Here is a 7500-nt window from a genome sequence, read left to right as displayed (position 1 = left end):
TGATATGCTTATGACTAGGTGTATAACAAAGGAATTTTATAACTACTTTGAAATTATCCATCCTCTGATACCTTCACTAAGTGGTCTGCCAAACATACATAAGAACAAAGTGGATCCATCGATGCGTTCCATAGTGTCAGGGAGAGGGTGGATCGCAGAACCACCATCAGTTTATTTAGAAGATGATTTGAAAAAGCTGTTACCACAAGTGCCTACAGTACTGAAAGGTACTGCCCATTTTTTTTTTTAGAGAAATTACACCAGACAATGAGTGTCAAGAGTTTTTCAGGCCTGCAAATGGTTACTATGGATATACATAGTTTTACTGTGATACCCAATGATTATAGCATAGAAGAAATTTGCACGACTGGAATCTTTATTCAACAAAATCGGTATGGATACACAACTCCATGCACTCCTTGTGCCCATAGCTATGCCAATCTAGTCTTAGCCCAATGGGAATTGGATTATGTCCTGAATGCTACAAATCCTTGGAGAGAGAAAAAAAACTAATTTTCTATGGGCACTTTGTGGATGATATTTTTCTTAAATGGGAAGGAAGTGAGAAACACTTACTTGAATTTGCTGATTATTTGGCTACTACCACCTCTTTCTTGGAATTTGAATTGCATACTTCCAATATGGAAATCGTTCATGGATGTGAAGTTATGGTCAGATCTAGTAGTGGGCTTTGACACCACCCTTTATAGGAAAGCTGCATGGAGGAACCACCTAATACATAAAACCAACATGCGTCCAAGACACATTTTCTCAAATATTGTTGACAGTCGGGTTCTTCGGGCTTCAAGGTTATGTACCAAGGGCAAGACTTTTGTACAGGAACAGAAGTTGATTGACAATTTCATGCATAAGGGTTACAACAAAAGAGACATCAAAATAGATTCCCACAAAGTTAAGGAGTTAAAAGGAAAGGGACATCCTTATTTGAAATGTGGACCTATGGACAAAAAGCAAGAATCTAATGGCAAACTACTTGGATGTGCTCTGACATTTAGAACAAGATACGTCACAGGTATTTGGTATTAGGAAATATTGGCCAATTCTTAGATAATTTGAAGCATATTGTAGGGGAAGTCCATAGATTTGTTTCTAAAAACAGGAAGAACTTAAGACTTCTATGCTTTAAAGATGGATTTCAGCAACCACAGCATGATTTAAGAAAAGGCACCTACAAGTGTGGCAGATGTAGGGTGTGCACCTTCATTAATACCAACAACCAATTTTGTCATCCGTTTACAAAAAGGGTATATTGTCCTAGAGAGTATATGCAGATTGCAATAGTAAGAGCATAGTTTTATGTGGCGACTTGTCAATGTTGTCCTGTCTTTTACATCAGCAAGACAAACAGATTGTTTAAAGAATGGATTCTTCATCACTTATGCGATATAAATAATCTTGTCAAAGCTAATGCATTAGCATGCCATGTTATGGCACATACAAAACATACTTTCTAATTGATGGCACTAGAACGAATACAGGAAAATGAGAGGTAGTGATTTACAGAACATAAGAGACAGCAGAAGTAAAGTTGATTACGGACTTAAGAGCTGATCACCCTCTGGGGTTGAATGGAATAGTTCCATTAAAACCTGTCCTAAAAGGGTGATGCCTCTCCAAGCTATTTTAATTGGTTGAGAAAGAAGGCTCCTTTTAGCCCCATCGATGATTGGCTGAATTTTGAAGTAGTTGGACTGGATGGAAGAGAGGGTGTTGGTCTGAAATATAGCAGATGATTGAGTCCTTTTTTTAAGAAAGAGGAAGTGGATTTTATAAATAATATCTGAAGAAGGCTATGGGTGAAAGTGCTTATACCATTCGTTTCTTTTGTAAGAAGAACTTTTTCCATTTTAGAAGCTTGAGCTTGACTGCATTTCATTTTAAAGCTTTTAAATTTTAATTGAAGGAAGGTTTTAACTGTTCGTGGTGGTACGTCCAAACTTTTTTCTTTAAACTATTATTTTTATAAGGGTGGATATCTTGAGTAATGTCCTAAGGTTAAGTTGTAAATGGGTGTTTTTGTAAGTCTATAAGCTTGAAAAAACGACAAATGAAAACCATGAAAAACTGCTAAGCTTATTGCATCTGCACAGGTATTAGTTTTTTTTTCCCATTTGCAAGTGATTTCCGAGACATGTCTGCTGCTGAAGGCAGATAGGGGAATTCTGTACATTCTGTTCAGAGGGTAATTTGCAAAGACTCCTTCAAGCATCTGCAGAGTTGTTAGTCAGCAATGAGAAAGTTTGTTTATTCATGGAGAGAGCTGTCTGAATGTGCAAGCAATTAATTTTGAAAGCAGAACATTCTTTTTACTTGGGGAAATAAAACATTTAAAGGTACAAGCAGTGACGAGCAGTTCAGTAAAAAATATAGTTTGAAATTATGGGAAGTGAAGTAAGAGATAGTAGCCACTCCAGCATCCTCAGTAGTTTAATGCATTTAATAGAACAGTGTATAATTTGGTTTAGTTTAAAGGTAGCCAATACACATTTTCTTAGGGCCTAAAGTTAATATTTTCTGAAAGCTTACATACTGTTTTTCACATCTGGGAAGGGAGTGGAGCTGTCTTCGCAATCGGTGTAGGTGGAAATGCAAGGTGTTATGCGCTTTAGCATGGGTAATTTCAATTTTATATAAAATTATGCCTGTTGGTTCAGCTATCTGTTTAGGGCAGTTGGTCCTATCTGGAGGGTTAAACTTCATTTCTTAAAAATGTACATAGTTTTGTGTGTGTTCTAACTTAATAGAAGATGGGGGTGTTTTGAAAATGCATTTTTTTGTTTGAAGTTTTTCATTAAATAAATAGTTTTGAAGATACAGATGAATAACTGTATAAAAAAATCAGCCTGCAAAATAGTGCGTGTCTGTAAGGCAAAGGTTGGAAATAAACATTAAAAAAAAGTTATACATACATACATGCACATATATACAATTGCTACTTTGCCATGGTATCTTGGAATGTAAATGGCCTTATGGATATAGATGAAAAGGAAAGTGTTTTGTATTAAGAACTGTAGAGTGAAGACTCTTCAAATATGACTGCAAGCTAATTAACAGCTTAACTTCAGCTGTCCCAGTTTGACAAAAAAGAAACTGAAAGACAAGGCCAGGAACTCTGTCACTTAGTAAATTCAGTTACTTTCTTGCAAAGTACACTACCAGCAAAGAAGAAAAAGTGCCTGAAAGAAAGAGGCAAAGAGAAAACACTGACTGGGAAGAATCTGGTGGATAGTTCAACAAAAAGCATCTGAAGTTCCAGCTTTGGTGCATGATGCATCTTCTAGTAACTTAGAGGAAAAATAAGTTTTGTGTGCTCAGAGCGGATTAAAATAAATGAAACAGTGAAGGAGTATGTCAACTCAAATAACAGAAGGCTGAAAAAAATGGAAGAAACTTCAAACCGATATTGATGGGCTGATAAAACTGCAAAAATTAGAGGTTGAAGTGGAGAAAAGGCTTGCCAAGTATGTGATGCAAAAGAAGGGATGTTTCAAAAAATGGTAGAATTAGGGGACAGAACATGTAGGGAAAACCTGAGATTTTCTGCTGCCAGGGAGACTAGAAGAAACACCATTAATTTTATGAAGGTACAAATAAGCAACTGGACTGATTATTCCGCAGCAGGAACTGTTAATTGAAAGGGCACATTGTGTATGCTCAAATTCTAGCCATGAGAGCAACAAATGTGCCTGTATATTAGTAAAGATGCAAACTTCTTACCAGCAGAAAGAGTTGATCCTGTGAAAACTGTGCCAAAAGAGCAAATTATTAAAAGCTGGAGACAGTAGAGTGTTTGTGGAAAATGACTGTTTGTTTGCTGTGCACCAGGCAGAAGAGGAACAAATGGATTCCAGCAATCAAGGAATGTTGAGAGGCTGGTGTGAGATTCTGGCTGTTGTATCCTGCTGTCTTCAGAATTTTTTTTTCTTGGAGGATCACAGTTAATTTTTGATGCAGAACAGGCTTGGAAGGAAATACAAAAGTGAGCCATCAAGCAAAAGAGGATTCTGCTTCTCATTCTTGTGATGATAAAGCACACTGAGACTTTACCAGGGAAACATTTTCCACTGTTCCAAAGGAAAATGCTTGAGAGACAGAGAGAGAGAGAGAAAAGCACTTGAGTTGACTAGAAGAACCAGGAGTACCTTGGAAATGAAATGGAATCTGGAGTTGGGAGATGAAGATGAACAGGACGAATACCAGCAAGACAAAAATTAATGATTAAATGTGAGACTGCAAAACATCAAAAGCATTTGTAAAATATAGCTATATAAGAAAATGTGGAAAGAGTGGACTTCTGTTGACTTCATTAAACTTGTGGGGAACTGAAAGTTGTCTCGCTTTGTCATTAGTGTTTGGAAGGGCACTGAAGGGAAGTAGGTTGACCTTTCCTTATGGCTAAACTGAACCAAGGTCACAACTTTTGCACCTCCCCTAACTCCACCCATCTCCTCTCTTCTCCCTGATCACCATTTTGTGACATCATAATCAAATCAGGAGGAGGAGGAATGTCCTTTCTTTCTGGTTTGCAATGCTTTTTTTACAGAAAAGCATAGTAAATCTCCCTTTTTAACTTTTTTTTAAACAGAATACCAGAGTTTGTACAGTGTCTTCTAGACTACTGGACAATCCTGATTGAATGTTGGATGGCTTGGGGGAAAAATGGACAGGTGGAAACCTTAAGGGGAAGAGGAAGGAAAATTTTAACTAAGTAAAACAATTTCCATTCTGTTTTTAACAGTGTTTCTATGAAGCTTTTTACAAAATAAATTGCATGTTTTATAATAAAGCATGTTTTACTTTTGTATGTGATAAAGATACTAAAATGTAAAACTTATTCCATTTTCTCTCATTTCTGTTTTAGTATTAAGAAATGTAAGCATTGCAATGTAAAAAAGAAAAAGACTATAGACAAAAGCATGTTTAAGTTAATAGGGAATAATCGTGGGTTGTTGAGGTGGGGATAGGGGCACAAGGAAATAGATCATAATATATATTTACACACATCTATAGAGCTGATATGTTTTTCTCTTTTGTGCAGGTGAATGTCTGGATTAAGATCATTGACTTAATCTAATAAGTTTAAGTGGAAACGAGTAAATAAGAGAACACTGAATATAATCAAAAGTTATTTAGCAGTAAATGTTTCAGCTTATCTTTAGAAGCAGGGTATGAGGACTACATTTTTTTCTCTTGCGTTTCCATGGAGACAAGCTATAGGAGGGCAGTAAAAAGTCGAAACAGTGGTTTCTTCAAGGCTAAAAGTTAATATTTTCTGAAAACATGCAAATTTTTCACATCTCAGTCAAAAGGAATTGATGAAGCAGGGAAGGGAGTAAAATAAATACAGAGAGAGTGTGATTTTTGGATGCAGATCCTTAATGGGGAGAATATAACCACCTTACAGACTATTTTATTTATATAGTTGCAGGAAGTATTCTAAGAAGTTAAGCCATCACTGCAATAGAGATAAAAACTACACATAGGAGTACAGAAAATAGACAAGAGGGGGTGGAATTTACTGATGAAACTAGCAAAAGAACTAATGTATTGAGAGCAAATAACTAGAGAGGGAAAGGTAATAGAATGGGTTTGAGGCCAAGAAGTTTGGACTGCAGGTTAGAGACAGTCTTCCCTGTCAGGGACTGATAACAAGAGTATAAGCAAGGAGAAAAGGGAATATGGGAGTCCTGAGTGAATGACCTGTAAAGTTTAGTCTAATCTAGAATAGCTACTGTTAAATAGAGGATAATTAGGGCATACAAAATATTGCATGGCAACTATAAGAATCAGTCCGAGGAATTTAGAAAAGATTGGGAAGAGAGACTGGAAATGCAGTTTACAAGGAAACAATGGGAGGACATACGTATGGCTCCCAAGTATGCAACAAAATCCAAAAGGTTTAGCATTTTTGCTTGGACGTACTTGTGTAGGTACTTTTATACCCCAAGCAGACGTAAAAGAATTATTCCCCGAGTACATAACATGGGAAAGTAAGTGTTAACTGGGAACATGTTTTTTTGGGTGTGTAATGAGTTGGCAGATTTTCTACAGAGTATATTCTCAGATATATTTATTTCTGACAAAAGTACTGCGGTGGTGGTGCTGTGGTAGTGTGGTGCTGTGGTAGCGTTATCGCCTCACAGACGTTGCTCATTCGATTCTGAGCGTCTTCTGTGTGGCGACATGCGTGAATGGGCGTTCCTTCGTTGAAGGTTGTGCGTTAGGCCTGGCAAGCCAGCACGTAAAACTCTACTGCCAATCATTAGCGGACCGGAGTTCCGCTGTGGCGACCCCTAACCGGGAAAAGCCGAAAGACGCAAACAAACTATTTATTTCTGACAAAATACTTTTTAGTATTGGAGTAAATTTTTGTAACTTCGGAAATTATTATTTTGAGCTCGGCACAGGATCTGAATTGCCTAAACATAGTAAGGCGTTAAGTTTAATTCTGTTGACTGCAAAAAAGCAGTTGAAAATGGAAACCAAAATCTAAACCAGCTGTATTTCAGGTATTAATGGTTGTAGTATTTCAGGTATTAATGGTTGTAAAAAAAGATAAAGGAAGTGGAAGCAAGGTATCTAGAAAAGGAAGTGGAAGCAAGGTATCTAGAAAAGGGAAGGAGCAAATTCCATAGAAATAAATGGAATTGCTGGGAGCAGTACATGGAAAATCATGTTGAGGAGGAGGAGTGATGCTTAAGAGAAAGTTTGAATTTGGTGATTAGTGGAATGTTCTACTGCAAAACAATTGTTACAAAGGAAGAAGACATGTATGATGTGGTGTAAATGGAAACAAATGTTAATATGCTTTATTTTCTTGTCTGTGTGTCTGTAGCTTGAATAATCTGATAAGGGTTTAAAAAAAAAACATATAGTGGTAGGAGATTGGGGTCTGAAAAGATGTTAGAGGGTTGGTTGGTTGATATCATGTATGTCTGTTGAGGTTTAATATTGTAGGGTACACCAGAGATCTGGAGATAAGAAGGTAGCACAGGGTATTGAGGGAGAAAGGGAAGAGTTTGAACCTGGAAAAGTTTTCATATGCTGAGCTGACTAGTGCTCCTAATTGTGAAAGTGAGGGTCTGTCCCTGTGGTAAGTACATAACTTTGATTTTCAGCATACTGTTCACTGTTTCTTCTTGGAATTTATGTTCCACAGGTAGCCAAACATCTAGCCAGCCAGACTTGGCTGTACATTCTTTTTTGGCAAACATCCTCCCATTTTCAAGTAAGGGATGCCTGTGGTATGAGAGGCATTGGTTGATACCTTGTCATACCTTCCTTGTTGCACATTTCACTTCTGAACTGTTAGTAGGCTTTCCATTGTCAGTATATCACTTGTAGCCTTCCTAAAAAGGGATAAATACCTCACAGGGGAATTTCTGGTTTCTCGCTGTATTTGTGTATAGGTTTCTTATGTCTGATAGACAATCAGAACTGAAGTCTGTAAAGTGGAAAACTGACATGTAAAGTTGCATA

The 7500-nt window shown here is 37.1% G+C and overlaps 1 protein-coding gene across 1 annotated transcript in view; it reads left to right on the top strand.

Annotated features, from left to right (window-relative positions):
- The window catches only part of BRF1 (BRF1 RNA polymerase III transcription initiation factor subunit), a 2040227-nt gene that overhangs the window by 65715 nt on the left and 1967012 nt on the right, over positions 1 to 7500 (top strand). The window lies entirely within an intron of this gene.

Source organism: Protopterus annectens, chromosome 6.part0 (genome assembly GCF_019279795.1).
Source record: "Protopterus annectens isolate FY-2018-M chromosome 6.part0, PAN1.0, whole genome shotgun sequence".
In the NCBI taxonomy this organism is placed as follows: domain Eukaryota; kingdom Metazoa; phylum Chordata; order Ceratodontiformes; family Protopteridae; genus Protopterus; species Protopterus annectens.
Note: the sequence above shows the minus strand (reverse complement) of the source record. Positions and strands in the feature narration are given on the sequence as shown.